The following is an 18,285-nucleotide window of genomic DNA, read 5'->3' as shown; positions in this document are numbered from 1 at the left end:
TCCAGCATTAATTTCATTGTGCTTATGCTCATTTTGAAGATTTTGACATTTTCACCTTAAGTGTACAATCAGGGGCTGAAAACGCGTTTAAAGCAATAAAAAAATCATTTTGGCTCTCACACCTAAACTAAACGTTGTAGACTCAAAATTTTTGCTGTATTTAGTGTATTCTAGCATCCTGAAGATGATTCCAGCATTAATTTCATTGTGCTTATGCTCATTTTTAAGATTTTGACATTTTCACCTAAAGTGCACAATCAGGCTGAAAACGCGTTTAAAGCAATAAAAAGTTCATTTTGGCTCTCACACCTAAACTAAACGTTGTAGACTCAAAATTTTTGCTGTATTTAGTGTATTCTAGCATCCTGAAGATGATTCCAGCATTAATTTCATTGTGCTTATGCTCATTTTGAAGATTTTGACATTTTCACCTTAAGTGTACAATCAGGGGCTGAAAACGCGTTTAAAGCAATTAAAAGTTCATTTTGGCTCTCACACCTAAACTAAACGTTGTAGACTCAAAATTTTTGCTGTATTTAGTGTATTCTAGCATCCTGAAGATGATTCCAGCATTAATTTCATTGTGCTTATGCTCATTTTTAAGATTTTGACATTTTCACCTAAAGTGCACAATCAGGCTGAAAACGCGTTTAAAGCAATAAAAAGTTCATTTTGGCTCTCACACCTAAACTAAACGTTGTAGACTCAAAATTTTTGCTGTATTTAGTGTATTCTAGCATCCTGAAGATGATTCCAGCATTAATTTCATTGTGCTTATGCTCATTTTGAAGATTTTGACATTTTCACCTAAAGTGCACAATCAGGCTGAAAACGCATTTAAAGCCATAAAAAGTTCATTTTGGCTCTCACACCTAAACAAAACGTTGTAGACTCAACATTTTTGCTGTATTTAGTGTATTCTAGCATCCTGAAGATGATTCCAGCATTAATTTCATTGTGCTTATGCTCATTTTTAAGATTTTGACATTTTCACCTTAAGTGTACAATCAGGGGCTGAAAACGCGTTTAAAGCAATAAAAAGTTCATTTTGGCTCTCACACCTAAACTAAACGTTGTAGACTCAAAATTTTTGCTGTATTTAGTGTATTCTAGCATCCTGAAGATTATTCCAGCATTAATTTCATTGTGCTTATGCTCATTTTGAAGATTTTGACATTTTCACCTAAAGTGCACAATCAGGCTGAAAACGCATTTAAAGCCATAAAAAGTTCATTTTGGCTCTCACACCTAAACAAAACGTTGTAGACTCAACATTTTTGCTGTATTTAGTGTATTCTAGCATCCTGAAGATGATTCCAGCATTAATTTCATTGTGCTTATGCTCATTTTGAAGATTTTGACATTTTCACCTTTAGTGTACAATCAGGGGCTGAAAACGCGTTTAAAGCAATAAAAAGTTCATTTTGGCTCTCACACCTAAACTAAACCTTGTAGACTCAAAAATTTTGCTGTATTTAGTGTATTCTAGCATCCTGAAGATGATTCCAGCAATAATTTCATTGTGCTTATGCTCATTTTTAAGATTTTGACATTTTCACCTAAAGTGCACAATCAGGCTGAAAACGCATTTAAAGCAATAAAAAGTTCATTTTGGCACACAAACCTAAACTAAACGTTGTAGACTCAAAATTGTTGCTGTATTTAGTGTATTCTAGCTTCCTGAAGATGATTCCAGCATTAATTTCATTGTGCTTATGCTCATTTTGAAGATTTTGACATTTTCACCTTAAGTGTACAATCAGGGGCTGAAAACGCGTTTAAAGCAATAAAAAGTTCATTTTGGCTCTCACACCTAAACTAAACGTTGTAGACTCAAAATTTTTGCTGTATTTAGTGTATTCTAGCATCCTGAAGATGATTCCAGCATTAATTTCATTGTGCTTATGCTCATTTTTAAGATTTTGACATTTTCACCTAAAGTGCACAATCAGGCGCTGAAAACGCGTTTAAAGCAATAAAAAGTTCATTTTGGCTCTCACACCTAAACTAAACGTTGTAGACTCAAAATTTTTGCTGTATTTAGTGTATTCTAGCATCCTGAAGATGATTCCAGCATTAATTTCATTGTGCTTATGCTCATTTTGAAGATTTTGACATTTTCACCTAAAGTGCACAATCAGGCTGAAAACGCATTTAAAGCCATAAAAAGTTCATTTTGGCTCTCACACCTAAACAAAACGTTGTAGACTCAACATTTTTGCTGTATTTAGTGTATTCTAGCATCCTGAAGATGATTCCAGCATTAATTTCATTGTGCTTATGCTCATTTTTAAGATTTTGACATTTTCACCTTAAGTGTACAATCAGGGGCTGAAAACGCGTTTAAAGCAATAAAAAGTTCATTTTGGCTCTCACACCTAAACTAAACGTTGTAGACTCAAAATTTTTGCTGTATTTAGTGTATTCTAGCATCCTGAAGATTATTCCAGCATTAATTTCATTGTGCTTATGCTCATTTTGAAGATTTTGACATTTTCACCTAAAGTGCACAATCAGGCTGAAAACGCGTTTAAAGCAATAAAAAGTTCATTTTGGCTCTCACACCTAAACTAAACGTTGTAGACTCAAAATTTTTGCTGTATTTAGTGTATTCTAGCATCCTGAAGATGATTCCAGCATTAATTTCATTGTGCTTATGCTCATTTTGAAGATTTTGACATTTTCACCTTAAGTGTACAATCAGGGGCTGAAAACGCGTTTAAAGCAATAAAAAGTTCATTTTGGCTCTCACACCTAAACTAAACGTTGTAGACTCAAAATTTTTGCTGTATTTAGTGTATTCTAGCATCCTGAAGATGATTCCAGCATTAATTTCATTGTGCTTATGCTCATTTTTAAGATTTTGACATTTTCACCTAAAGTGCACAATCAGGCTGAAAACGCGTTTAAAGCAATAAAAAGTTCATTTTGGCTCTCACACCTAAACTAAACGTTGTAGACTCAAAATTTTTGCTGTATTTAGTGTATTCTAGCATCCTGAAGATGATTCCAGCATTAATTTCATTGTGCTTATGCTCATTTTGAAGATTTTGACATATTCACCTAAAGTGCACAATCAGGCTGAAAACGCATTTAAAGCCATAAAAAGTTCATTTTGGCTCTCACACCTAAACAAAACGTTGTAGACTCAACATTTTTGCTGTATTTAGTGTATTCTAGCATCCTGAAGATGATTCCAGCATTAATTTCATTGTGCTTATGCTCATTTTGAAGATTTTGACATTTTCACCTTAAGTGTACAATCAGGGGCTGAAAACGCGTTTAAAGCAATAAAAAGTTCATTTTGGCTCTCACACCTAAACTAAACGTTGTAGACTCAAAATTTTTGCTGTATTTAGTGTATTCTAGCATCCTGAAGATGATTCCAGCATTAATTTCATTGTGCTTATGCTCATTTTTAAGATTTTGACATTTTCACCTAAAGTGCACAATCAGGCTGAAAACGCGTTTAAAGCAATAAAAAGTTCATTTTGGCTCTCACACCTAAACTAAACGTTGTAGACTCAAAATTTTTGCTGTATTTAGTGTATTCTAGCATCCTGAAGAAGATTTCAGCATTAATTTCATTGTGCTTATGCTCAATTTGAAGATTTTGACATTTTCACCTTAAGTGTACAATCAGGGGCTGAAAACGCGTTTAAAGCAATAAAAAGTTCATTTTGGCTCTCACACCTAAACTAAACGTTGTAGACTCAAAATTTTTGCTGTATTTAGTGTATTCTAGCATCCTGAAGATGATTCCAGCATTAATTTCATTGTGCTTATGCTCATTTTTAAGATTTTGACATTTTCACCTAAAGTGCACAATCAGGCTGAAAACGCGTTTAAAGCAATAAAAAGTTCATTTTGGCTCTCACACCTAAACTAAACGTTGTAGACTCAAAATTTTTGCTGTATTTAGTGTATTCTAGCATCCTGAAGATGATTCCAGCATTAATTTCATTGTGCTTATGCTCATTTTTAAGATTTTGACATTTAAACCTAAAGTGCACAATCAGGCTGAAAACGCATTTAAAGCAATAAAAAGTTCATTTTGGCACACAAACCTAAACTAAACGTTGTAGACTCAAAATTGTTGCTGTATTTAGTGTTTTCTAGCATCCTGAAGATGATTCCAGCATTTATTTCATTGTGCTTATGCTCATTTTGAAGATTTTGACATTTTCACCTTAAGTGTACAATCAGGGGCTGAAAACGCGTTTAAAGCAATAAAAAGTTCATTTTGGCTCTCACACCTAAACTAAACGTTGTAGACTCAAAATTTTTGCTGTATTTAGTGTATTCTAGCATCCTGAAGATGATTCCAGCATTAATTTCATCGTGCTTATGCTCATTTTTAAGATTTTGACATTTTCACCTAAAGTGCACAATCAGGCTGAAAACGCATTTAAAGCAATAAAAAGTTCATTTTTGCTCACAAACCTAAACTAAACGTTGTAGACTCAAAATTTTTGCTGTATTTAGTGTATTCTAGCATCCTGAAGATGATTCCAGCATTAATTTCATTGTGCTTATGCTCATTTTGAAGATTTTGACATTTTCACCTTAAGTGTACAATCAGGGGCTGAAAACGCGTTTAAAGCAATAAAAAGTTCATTTTGGCTCTCACACCTAAACTAAACCTTGTAGACTCAAAATTTTTGCTGTATTTAGTGTATTCTAGCATCCTGAAGATGATTCCAGCATTAATTTCATTGTGCTTATGCTCATTTTTAAGATTTTGACATTTTCACCTAAAGTGCACAATCAGGCTGAAAACGCGTTTAAAGCAATAAAAAGTTCATTTTGGCTCTCACACCTAAACTAAACGTTGTAGACTCAAAATTTTTGCTGTATTTAGTGTATTCTAGCATCCTGAAGATGATTCCAGCATTAATTTCATTGTGCTTATGCTCATTTTGAAGATTTTGACATTTTCACCTTAAGTGTACAATCAGGGGCTGAAAACGCGTTTAAAGCAATAAAAAGTTCATTTTGGCTCTCACACCTAAACTAAACGTTGTAGACTCAAAATTTTTGCTGTATTTAGTGTATTCTAGCATCCTGAAGATGATTCCAGCATTAATTTCATTGTGCTTATGCTCATTTTTAAGATTTTGACATTTTCACCTAAAGTGCACAATCAGGCGCTGAAAACGCGTTTAAAGCAATAAAAAGTTCATTTTGGCTCTCACACCTAAACTAAACGTTGTAGACTCAAAATTTTTGCTGTATTTAGTGTATTCTAGCATCCTGAAGATGATTCCAGCATTAATTTCATTGTGCTTATGCTCATTTTGAAGATTTTGACATTTTCACCTAAAGTGCACAATCAGGCTGAAAACGCATTTAAAGCCATAAAAAGTTCATTTTGGCTCTCACACCTAAACAAAACGTTGTAGACTCAACATTTTTGCTGTATTTAGTGTATTCTAGCATCCTGAAGATGATTCCAGCATTAATTTCATTGTGCTTATGCTCATTTTGAAGATTTTGACATTTTCACCTTAAGTGTACAATCAGGGGCTGAAAACGCGTTTAAAGCAATAAAAAGTTCATTTTGGCTCTCACACCTAAACTAAACGTTGTAGACTCAAAATTTTTGCTGTATTTAGTGTATTCTAGCATCCTGAAGATGATTCCAGCATTAATTTCATTGTGCTTATGCTCATTTTTAAGATTTTGACATTTTCACCTAAAGTGCACAATCAGGCTGAAAACGCGTTTAAAGCAATAAAAAGTTCATTTTGGCTCTCACACCTAAACTAAACGTTGTAGACTCAAAATTTTTGCTGTATTTAGTGTATTCTAGCATCCTGAAGATGATTCCAGCATTAATTTCATTGTGCTTATGCTCATTTTGAAGATTTTGACATTTTCACCTTAAGTGTACAATCAGGGGCTGAAAACGCGTTTAAAGCAATAAAAAGTTCATTTTGGCTCTCACACCTAAACTAAACGTTGTAGACTCAAAATTTTTGCTGTATTTAGTGTATTCTAGCATCCTGAAGATGATTCCAGCATTAATTTCATTGTGCTTATGCTCATTTTTAAGATTTTGACATTTTCACCTAAAGTGCACAATCAGGCTGAAAACGCGTTTAAAGCAATAAAAAGTTCATTTTGGCTCTCACACCTAAACTAAACGTTGTAGACTCAAAATTTTTGCTGTATTTAGTGTATTCTAGCATCCTGAAGAAGATTTCAGCATTAATTTCATTGTGCTTATGCTCAATTTGAAGATTTTGACATTTTCACCTTAAGTGTACAATCAGGGGCTGAAAACGCGTTTAAAGCAATAAAAAGTTCATTTTGGCTCTCACACCTAAACTAAACGTTGTAGACTCAAAATTTTTGCTGTATTTAGTGTATTCTAGCATCCTGAAGATGATTCCAGCATTAATTTCATTGTGCTTATGCTCATTTTTAAGATTTTGACATTTTCACCTAAAGTGCACAATCAGGCTGAAAACGCGTTTAAAGCAATAAAAAGTTCATTTTGGCTCTCACACCTAAACTAAACGTTGTAGACTCAAAATTTTTGCTGTATTTAGTGTATTCTAGCATCCTGAAGATGATTCCAGCATTAATTTCATTGTGCTTATGCTCATTTTTAAGATTTTGACATTTAAACCTAAAGTGCACAATCAGGCTGAAAACGCATTTAAAGCAATAAAAAGTTCATTTTGGCACACAAACCTAAACTAAACGTTGTAGACTCAAAATTGTTGCTGTATTTAGTGTTTTCTAGCATCCTGAAGATGATTCCAGCATTTATTTCATTGTGCTTATGCTCATTTTGAAGATTTTGACATTTTCACCTTAAGTGTACAATCAGGGGCTGAAAACGCGTTTAAAGCAATAAAAAGTTCATTTTGGCTCTCACACCTAAACTAAACGTTGTAGACTCAAAATTTTTGCTGTATTTAGTGTATTCTAGCATCCTGAAGATGATTCCAGCATTAATTTCATCGTGCTTATGCTCATTTTTAAGATTTTGACATTTTCACCTAAAGTGCACAATCAGGCTGAAAACGCATTTAAAGCAATAAAAAGTTCATTTTTGCTCACAAACCTAAACTAAACGTTGTAGACTCAAAATTTTTGCTGTATTTAGTGTATTCTAGCATCCTGAAGATGATTCCAGCATTAATTTCATTGTGCTTATGCTCATTTTGAAGATTTTGACATTTTCACCTTAAGTGTACAATCAGGGGCTGAAAACGCGTTTAAAGCAATAAAAAGTTCATTTTGGCTCTCACACCTAAACTAAACCTTGTAGACTCAAAATTTTTGCTGTATTTAGTGTATTCTAGCATCCTGAAGATGATTCCAGCATTAATTTCATTGTGCTTATGCTCATTTTTAAGATTTTGACATTTTCACCTAAAGTGCACAATCAGGCTGAAAACGCGTTTAAAGCAATAAAAAGTTCATTTTGGCTCTCACACCTAAACTAAACGTTGTAGACTCAAAATTTTTGCTGTATTTAGTGTATTCTAGCATCCTGAAGATGATTCCAGCATTAATTTCATTGTGCTTATGCTCATTTTGAAGATTTTGACATTTTCACCTTAAGTGTACAATCAGGGGCTGAAAACGCGTTTAAAGCAATAAAAAGTTCATTTTGGCTCTCACACCTAAACTAAACGTTGTAGACTCAAAATTTTTGCTGTATTTAGTGTATTCTAGCATCCTGAAGATGATTCCAGCATTAATTTCATTGTGCTTATGCTCATTTTTAAGATTTTGACATTTTCACCTAAAGTGCACAATCAGGCGCTGAAAACGCGTTTAAAGCAATAAAAAGTTCATTTTGGCTCTCACACCTAAACTAAACGTTGTAGACTCAAAATTTTTGCTGTATTTAGTGTATTCTAGCATCCTGAAGATGATTCCAGCATTAATTTCATTGTGCTTATGCTCATTTTGAAGATTTTGACATTTTCACCTAAAGTGCACAATCAGGCTGAAAACGCATTTAAAGCCATAAAAAGTTCATTTTGGCTCTCACACCTAAACAAAACGTTGTAGACTCAACATTTTTGCTGTATTTAGTGTATTCTAGCATCCTGAAGATGATTCCAGCATTAATTTCATTGTGCTTATGCTCATTTTGAAGATTTTGACATTTTCACCTTAAGTGTACAATCAGGGGCTGAAAACGCGTTTAAAGCAATAAAAAGTTCATTTTGGCTCTCACACCTAAACTAAACGTTGTAGACTCAAAATTTTTGCTGTATTTAGTGTATTCTAGCATCCTGAAGATGATTCCAGCATTAATTTCATTGTGCTTATGCTCATTTTTAAGATTTTGACATTTTCACCTAAAGTGCACAATCAGGCTGAAAACGCGTTTAAAGCAATAAAAAGTTCATTTTGGCTCTCACACCTAAACTAAACGTTGTAGACTCAAAATTTTTGCTGTATTTAGTGTATTCTAGCATCCTGAAGATGATTCCAGCATTAATTTCATTGTGCTTATGCTCATTTTGAAGATTTTGACATTTTCACCTTAAGTGTACAATCAGGGGCTGAAAACGCGTTTAAAGCAATAAAAAGTTCATTTTGGCTCTCACACCTAAACTAAACGTTGTAGACTCAAAATTTTTGCTGTATTTAGTGTATTCTAGCATCCTGAAGATGATTCCAGCATTAATTTCATTGTGCTTATGCTCATTTTTAAGATTTTGACATTTTCACCTAAAGTGCACAATCAGGCTGAAAACGCGTTTAAAGCAATAAAAAGTTCATTTTGGCTCTCACACCTAAACTAAACGTTGTAGACTCAAAATTTTTGCTGTATTTAGTGTATTCTAGCATCCTGAAGATGATTCCAGCATTAATTTCATTGTGCTTATGCTCATTTTTAAGATTTTGACATTTTCACCTAAAGTGCACAATCAGGCTGAAAACGCATTTAAAGCAATAAAAAGTTCATTTTTGCTCACAAACCTAAACTAAACGTTGTAGACTCCAAATTTTTGCTGTATTTAGTGTATTCTAGCATCCTGAAGATGATTCCAGCATTAATTTCATTGTGCTTATGCTCATTTTTAAGATTTTGACATTTTCACCTTAAGTGTACAATCAGGGGCTGAAAACGCGTTTAAAGCAATAAAAAGTTCATTTTGGCTCTCACACCTAAACTAAACGTTGTAGACTCAAAATTTTTGTTGTATTTAGTGTATTCTAGCATCCTGAAGATGATTCCAGCATTAATTTCATTGTGCTTATGCTCATTTTGAAGATTTTGACATTTTCACCTAAAGTGTACAATCAGGCTGAAAACGCATTTAAAGCAATAAAAAGTTCATTTTGGCTCTCACACCTAAACTAAACGTTGTAGACTCAAAATTTTTGCTGTATTTAGTGTATTCTAGCATCCTGAAGATGATTCCAGCATTAATTTCATTGTGCTTATGCTCATTTTTAAGATTTTGACATTTTCACCTAAAGTGCACAATCAGGCTGAAAACGCGTTTAAAGCAATAAAAAGTTCATTTTGGCTCTCACACCTAAACTAAACGTTGTAGACTCAAAATTTTTGCTGTATTTAGTGTATTCTAGCATCCTGAAGATGATTCCAGCATTAATTTCATTGTGCTTATGCTCATTTTGAAGATTTTGACATTTTCACCTTAAGTGTACAATCAGGGGCTGAAAACGCGTTTAAAGCAATAAAAAGTTCATTTTGGCTCTCACACCTAAACTAAACGTTGTAGACTCAAAATTTTTGCTGTATTTAGTGTATTCTAGCATCCTGAAGATGATTCCAGCATTAATTTCATTGTGCTTATGCTCATTTTTAAGATTTTGACATTTTCACCTAAAGTGCACAATCAGGCTGAAAACGCATTTAAAGCCATAAAAAGTTCATTTTGGCTCTCACACCTAAACAAAACGTTGTAGACTCAACATTTTTGCTGTATTTAGTGTATTCTAGCATCCTGAAGATGATTCCAGCATTAATTTCATTGTGCTTATGCTCATTTTGAAGATTTTGACATTTTCACCTTTAGTGTACAATCAGGGGCTGAAAACGCGTTTAAAGCAATAAAAAGTTCATTTTGGCTCTCACACCTAAACTAAACCTTGTAGACTCAAAAATTTTGCTGTATTTAGTGTATTCTAGCATCCTGAAGATGATTCCAGCAATAATTTCATTGTGCTTATGCTCATTTTTAAGATTTTGACATTTTCACCTAAAGTGCACAATCAGGCTGAAAACGCATTTAAAGCAATAAAAAGTTCATTTTGGCACACAAACCTAAACTAAACGTTGTAGACTCAAAATTGTTGCTGTATTTAGTGTATTCTAGCTTCCTGAAGATGATTCCAGCATTTATTTCATTGTGCTTATGCTCATTTTGAAGATTTTGACATTTTCACCTTAAGTGTACAATCAGGGGCTGAAAACGCGTTTAAAGCAATAAAAAGTTCATTTTGGCTCTCACACCTAAACTAAACGTTGTAGACTCAAAATTTTTGCTGTATTTAGTGTATTCTAGCATCCTGAAGATGATTCCAGCATTAATTTCATTGTGCTTATGCTCATTTTTAAGATTTTGACATTTTCACCTAAAGTGCACAATCAGGCTGAAAACGCATTTAAAGCAATAAAAAGTTCATTTTTGCTTCCAAACCTAAACTAAACGTTGTAGACTCCAAATTTTTGCTGTATTTAGTGTATTCTAGCATCCTGAAGATGATTCCAGCATTAATTTCATTGTGCTTATGCTCATTTTGAAGATTTTGACATTTTCACCTTAAGTGTACAATCAGGGGCTGAAAACGCGTTTAAAGCAATAAAAAGTTCATTTTGGCTCTCACACCTAAACTAAACGTTGTAGACTCAAAATTTTTGTTGTATTTAGTGTATTCTAGCATCCTGAAGATGATTCCAGCATTAATTTCATTGTGCTTATGCTCATTTTGAAGATTTTGACATTTTCACCTAAAGTGTACAATCAGGCTGAAAACGCATTTAAAGCAATAAAAAGTTCATTTTGGCTCTCACACCTAAACTAAACGTTGTAGACTCAAAATTTTTGCTGTATTTAGTGTATTCTAGCATCCTGAAGATGATTCCAGCATTAATTTCATTGTGCTTATGCTCATTTTTAAGATTTTGACATTTTCACCTAAAGTGCACAATCAGGCTGAAAACGCGTTTAAAGCAATAAAAAGTTCATTTTGGCTCTCACACCTAAACTAAACGTTGTAGACTCAAAATTTTTGCTGTATTTAGTGTATTCTAGCATCCTGAAGATGATTCCAGCATTAATTTCATTGTGCTTATGCTCATTTTTAAGATTTTGACATTTTCACCTAAAGTGCACAATCAGGCTGAAAACGCATTTAAAGCCATAAAAAGTTCATTTTGGCTCTCACACCTAAACAAAACGTTGTAGACTCAACATTTTTGCTGTATTTAGTGTATTCTAGCATCCTGAAGATGATTCCAGCATTAATTTCATTGTGCTTATGCTCATTTTTAAGATTTTGACATTTTCACCTTAAGTGTACAATCAGGGGCTGAAAACGCGTTTAAAGCAATAAAAAGTTCATTTTGGCTCTCACACCTAAACTAAACGTTGTAGACTCAAAATTTTTGCTGTATTTAGTGTATTCTAGCATCCTGAAGATTATTCCAGCATTAATTTCATTGTGCTTATGCTCATTTTGAAGATTTTGACATTTTCACCTAAAGTGCACAATCAGGCTGAAAACGCATTTAAAGCCATAAAAAGTTCATTTTGGCTCTCACACCTAAACAAAACGTTGTAGACTCAACATTTTTGCTGTATTTAGTGTATTCTAGCATCCTGAAGATGATTCCAGCATTAATTTCATTGTGCTTATGCTCATTTTGAAGATTTTGACATTTTCACCTTTAGTGTACAATCAGGGGCTGAAAACGCGTTTAAAGCAATAAAAAGTTCATTTTGGCTCTCACACCTAAACTAAACCTTGTAGACTCAAAAATTTTGCTGTATTTAGTGTATTCTAGCATCCTGAAGATGATTCCAGCAATAATTTCATTGTGCTTATGCTCATTTTTAAGATTTTGACATTTTCACCTAAAGTGCACAATCAGGCTGAAAACGCATTTAAAGCAATAAAAAGTTCATTTTGGCACACAAACCTAAACTAAACGTTGTAGACTCAAAATTGTTGCTGTATTTAGTGTATTCTAGCTTCCTGAAGATGATTCCAGCATTTATTTCATTGTGCTTATGCTCATTTTGAAGATTTTGACATTTTCACCTTAAGTGTACAATCAGGGGCTGAAAACGCGTTTAAAGCAATAAAAAGTTCATTTTGGCTCTCACACCTAAACTAAACGTTGTAGACTCAAAATTTTTGCTGTATTTAGTGTATTCTAGCATCCTGAAGATGATTCCAGCATTAATTTCATTGTGCTTATGCTCATTTTTAAGATTTTGACATTTTCACCTAAAGTGCACAATCAGGCTGAAAACGCATTTAAAGCAATAAAAAGTTCATTTTTGCTCACAAACCTAAACTAAACGTTGTAGACTCCAAATTTTTGCTGTATTTAGTGTATTCTAGCATCCTGAAGATGATTCCAGCATTAATTTCATTGTGCTTATGCTCATTTTGAAGATTTTGACATTTTCACCTTAAGTGTACAATCAGGGGCTGAAAACGCGTTTAAAGCAATAAAAAGTTCATTTTGGCTCTCACACCTAAAATAAACGTTGTAGACTCAAAATTTTTGCTGTATTTAGTGTATTCTAGCATCCTGAAGATGATTCCAGCATTAATTTCATTGTGCTTATGCTCATTTTTAAGATTTTGACATTTTCACCTAAAGTGCACAATCAGGCTGAAAACGCGTTTAAAGCAATAAAAAGTTCATTTTGGCTCTCACACCTAAACTAAACGTTGTAGACTCAAAATTTTTGCTGTATTTAGTGTATTCTAGCATCCTGAAGATGATTCCAGCATTAATTTCATTGTGCTTATGCTCATTTTTAAGATTTTGACATTTTCACCTAAAGTGCACAATCAGGCTGAAAACGCGTTTAAAGCAATAAAAAGTTCATTTTGGCTCTCACACCTAAACTAAACGTTGTAGACTCAAAATTTTTGCTGTATTTAGTGTATTCTAGCATCCTGAAGATGATTCCAGCATTAATTTCATTGTGCTTATGCTCATTTTGAAGATTTTGACATTTTCACCTAAAGTGCACAATCAGGCTGAAAACGCATTTAAAGCCATAAAAAGTTCATTTTGGCTCTCACACCTAAACAAAACGTTGTAGACTCAACATTTTTGCTGTATTTAGTGTATTCTAGCATCCTGAAGATGATTCCAGCATTAATTTCATTGTGCTTATGCTCATTTTGAAGATTTTGACATTTTCACCTTAAGTGTACAATCAGGGGCTGAAAACGCGTTTAAAGCAATAAAAAGTTCATTTTGGCTCTCACACCTAAACTAAACGTTGTAGACTCAAAATTTTTGCTGTATTTAGTGTATTCTAGCATCCTGAAGATGATTCCAGCATTAATTTCATTGTGCTTATGCTCATTTTTAAGATTTTGACATTTTCACCTAAAGTGCACAATCAGGCTGAAAACGCGTTTAAAGCAATAAAAAGTTCATTTTGGCTCTCACACCTAAACTAAACGTTGTAGACTCAAAATTTTTGCTGTATTTAGTGTATTCTAGCATCCTGAAGATGATTCCAGCATTAATTTCATTGTGCTTATGCTCATTTTGAAGATTTTGACATTTTCACCTTAAGTGTACAATCAGGGGCTGAAAACGCGTTTAAAGCAATAAAAAGTTCATTTTGGCTCTCACACCTAAACTAAACGTTGTAGACTCAAAATTTTTGCTGTATTTAGTGTATTCTAGCATCCTGAAGATGATTCCAGCATTAATTTCATTGTGCTTATGCTCATTTTTAAGATTTTGACATTTTCACCTAAAGTGCACAATCAGGCTGAAAACGCGTTTAAAGCAATAAAAAGTTCATTTTGGCTCTCACACCTAAACTAAACGTTGTAGACTCAAAATTTTTGCTGTATTTAGTGTATTCTAGCATCCTGAAGATGATTCCAGCATTAATTTCATTGTGCTTATGCTCATTTTGAAGATTTTGACATTTTCACCTAAAGTGCACAATCAGGCTGAAAACGCATTTAAAGCCATAAAAAGTTCATTTTGGCTCTCACACCTAAACAAAACGTTGTAGACTCAACATTTTTGCTGTATTTAGTGTATTCTAGCATCCTGAAGATGATTCCAGCATTAATTTCATTGTGCTTATGCTCATTTTTAAGATTTTGACATTTTCACCTTAAGTGTACAATCAGGGGCTGAAAACGCGTTTAAAGCAATAAAAAGTTCATTTTGGCTCTCACACCTAAACTAAACGTTGTAGACTCAAAATTTTTGCTGTATTTAGTGTATTCTAGCATCCTGAAGAATATTCCAGCATTAATTTCATTGTGCTTATGCTCATTTTGAAGATTTTGACATTTTCACCTAAAGTGCACAATCAGGCTGAAAACGCATTTAAAGCCATAAAAAGTTCATTTTGGCTCTCACACCTAAACAAAACGTTGTAGACTCACCATTTTTGCTGTATTTAGTGTATTCTAGCATCCTGAAGATGATTCCAGCATTAATTTCATTGTGCTTATGCTCATTTTGAAGATTTTGACATTTTCACCTTAAGTGTACAATCAGGGGCTGAAAACGCGTTTAAAGCAATAAAAAGTTCATTTTGGCTCTCACACCTAAACTAAACCTTGTAGACTCAAAAATTTTGCTGTATTTAGTGTATTCTAGCATCCTGAAGATGATTCCAGCAATAATTTCATTGTGCTTATGCTCATTTTTAAGATTTTGACATTTTCACCTAAAGTGCACAATCAGGCTGAAAACGCATTTAAAGCAATAAAAAGTTCATTTTGGCACACAAACCTAAACTAAACGTTGTAGACTCAAAATTGTTGCTGTATTTAGTGTATTCTAGCTTCCTGAAGATGATTCCAGCATTTATTTCATTGTGCTTATGCTCATTTTGAAGATTTTGACATTTTCACCTTAAGTGTACAATCAGGGGCTGAAAACGCGTTTAAAGCAATAAAAAGTTCATTTTGGCTCTCACACCTAAACTAAACGTTGTAGACTCAAAATTTTTGCTGTATTTAGTGTATTCTAGCATCCTGAAGATGATTCCAGCATTAATTTCATTGTGCTTATGCTCATTTTTAAGATTTTGACATTTTCACCTAAAGTGCACAATCAGGCTGAAAACGCATTTAAAGCAATAAAAAGTTCATTTTTGCTCACAAACCTAAACTAAACGTTGTAGACTCCAAATTTTTGCTGTATTTAGTGTATTCTAGCATCCTGAAGATGATTCCAGCATTAATTTCATTGTGCTTATGCTCATTTTGAAGATTTTGACATTTTCACCTTAAGTGTACAATCAGGGGCTGAAAACGCGTTTAAAGCAATAAAAAGTTCATTTTGGCTCTCACACCTAAACTAAACGTTGTAGACTCAAAATTTTTGTTGTATTTAGTGTATTCTAGCATCCTGAAGATGATTCCAGCATTAATTTCATTGTGCTTATGCTCATTTTGAAGATTTTGACATTTTCACCTTAAGTGTACAATCAGGGGCTGAAAACGCGTTTAAAGCAATAAAAAGTTCATTTTGGCTCTCACACCTAAAATAAACGTTGTAGACTCAAAATTTTTGCTGTATTTAGTGTATTCTAGCATCCTGAAGATGATTCCAGCATTAATTTCATTGTGCTTATGCTCATTTTGAAGATTTTGACATTTTCACCTTAAGTGTACAATCAGGGGCTGAAAACGCGTTTAAAGCAATAAAAAGTTCATTTTGGCTCTCACACCTAAAATAAACGTTGTAGACTCAAAATTTTTGCTGTATTTAGTGTATTCTAGCATCCTGAAGATGATTCCAGCATTAATTTCATTGTGCTTATGCTCATTTTTAAGATTTTGACATTTTCACCTAAAGTGCACAATCAGGCTGAAAACGTGTTTAAAGCAATAAAAAGTTCATTTTGGCTCTCACACCTAAACTAAACGTTGTAGACTCAAAATTTTTGCTGTATTTAGTGTATTCTAGCATCCTGAAGATGATTCCAGCATTAATTTCATTGTGCTTATGCTCATTTTTAAGATTTTGACATTTTCACCTAAAGTGCACAATCAGGCTGAAAACGCGTTTAAAGCAATAAAAAGTTCATTTTGGCTCTCACACCTAAACTAAACGTTGTAGACTCAAAATTTTTGCTGTATTTAGTGTATTCTAGCATCCTGAAGATGATTCCAGCATTAATTTCATTGTGCTTATGCTCATTTTGAAGATTTTGACATTTTCACCTAAAGTGCACAATCAGGCTGAAAACGCATTTAAAGCCATAAAAAGTTCATTTTGGCTCTCACACCTAAACAAAACGTTGTAGACTCAACATTTTTGCTGTATTTAGTGTATTCTAGCATCCTGAAGATGATTCCAGCATTAATTTCATTGTGCTTATGCTCATTTTGAAGATTTTGACATTTTCACCTTAAGTGTACAATCAGGGGCTGAAAACGCGTTTAAAGCAATAAAAAGTTCATTTTGGCTCTCACACCTAAACTAAACGTTGTAGACTCAAAATTTTTGCTGTATTTAGTGTATTCTAGCATCCTGAAGATGATTCCAGCATTAATTTCATTGTGCTTATGCTCATTTTTAAGATTTTGACATTTTCACCTAAAGTGCACAATCAGGCTGAAAACGCATTTAAAGCAATAAAAAGTTCATTTTTGCTCACAAACCTAAACTAAACGTTGTAGACTCCAAATTTTTGCTGTATTTAGTGTATTCTAGCATCCTGAAGATGATTCCAGCATTAATTTCATTGTGCTTATGCTCATTTTGAAGATTTTGACATTTTCACCTTAAGTGTACAATCAGGGGCTGAAAACGCGTTTAAAGCAATAAAAAGTTCATTTTGGCTCTCACACCTAAACTAAACGTTGTAGACTCAAAATTTTTGTTGTATTTAGTGTATTCTAGCATCCTGAAGATGATTCCAGCATTAATTTCATTGTGCTTATGCTCATTTTGAAGATTTTGACATTTTCACCTAAAGTGTACAATCAGGCTGAAAACGCATTTAAAGCAATAAAAAGTTCATTTTGGCTCTCACACCTAAACTAAACGTTGTAGACTCAAAATTTTTGCTGTATTTAGTGTATTCTAGCATCCTGAAGATGATTCCAGCATTAATTTCATTGTGCTTATGCTCATTTTGAAGATTTTGACATTTTCACCTTAAGTGTACAATCAGGGGCTGAAAACGCGTTTAAAGCAATAAAAAGTTCATTTTGGCTCTCACACCTAAACTAAACGTTGTAGACTCAAAATTTTTGCTGTATTTAGTGTATTCTAGCATCCTGAAGATGATTCCAGCATTAATTTCATTGTGCTTATGCTCATTTTTAAGATTTTGACATTTTCACCTAAAGTGCACAATCAGGCGCTGAAAACGCGTTTAAAGCAATAAAAAGTTCATTTTGGCTCTCACACCTAAACTAAACGTTGTAGACTCAAAATTTTTGCTGTATTTAGTGTATTCTAGCATCCTGAAGATGATTCCAGCATTAATTTCATTGTGCTTATGCTCATTTTGAAGATTTTGACATTTTCACCTAAAGTGCACAATCAGGCTGAAAACGCATTTAAAGCCATAAAAAGTTCATTTTGGCTCTCACACCTAAACAAAACGTTGTAGACTCAACATTTTTGCTGTATTTAGTGTATTCTAGCATCCTGAAGATGATTCCAGCATTAATTTCATTGTGCTTATGCTCATTTTGAAGATTTTGACATTTTCACCTTAAGTGTACAATCAGGGGCTGAAAACGCGTTTAAAGCAATAAAAAGTTCATTTTGGCTCTCACACCTAAACTAAACGTTGTAGACTCAAAATTTTTGCTGTATTTAGTGTATTCTAGCATCCTGAAGATGATTCCAGCATTAATTTCATTGTGCTTATGCTCATTTTTAAGATTTTGACATTTTCACCTAAAGTGCACAATCAGGCTGAAAACGCGTTTAAAGCAATAAAAAGTTCATTTTGGCTCTCACACCTAAACTAAACGTTGTAGACTCAAAATTTTTGCTGTATTTAGTGTATTCTAGCATCCTGAAGATGATTCCAGCATTAATTTCATTGTGCTTATGCTCATTTTTAAGATTTTGACATTTTCACC

The sequence above is a fragment of the Vanacampus margaritifer genome, unplaced genomic scaffold, assembly GCF_051991255.1.
Source record: "Vanacampus margaritifer isolate UIUO_Vmar unplaced genomic scaffold, RoL_Vmar_1.0 HiC_scaffold_23, whole genome shotgun sequence".
NCBI lineage: Eukaryota > Metazoa > Chordata > Actinopteri > Syngnathiformes > Syngnathidae > Vanacampus > Vanacampus margaritifer.
Note: the sequence above shows the minus strand (reverse complement) of the source record.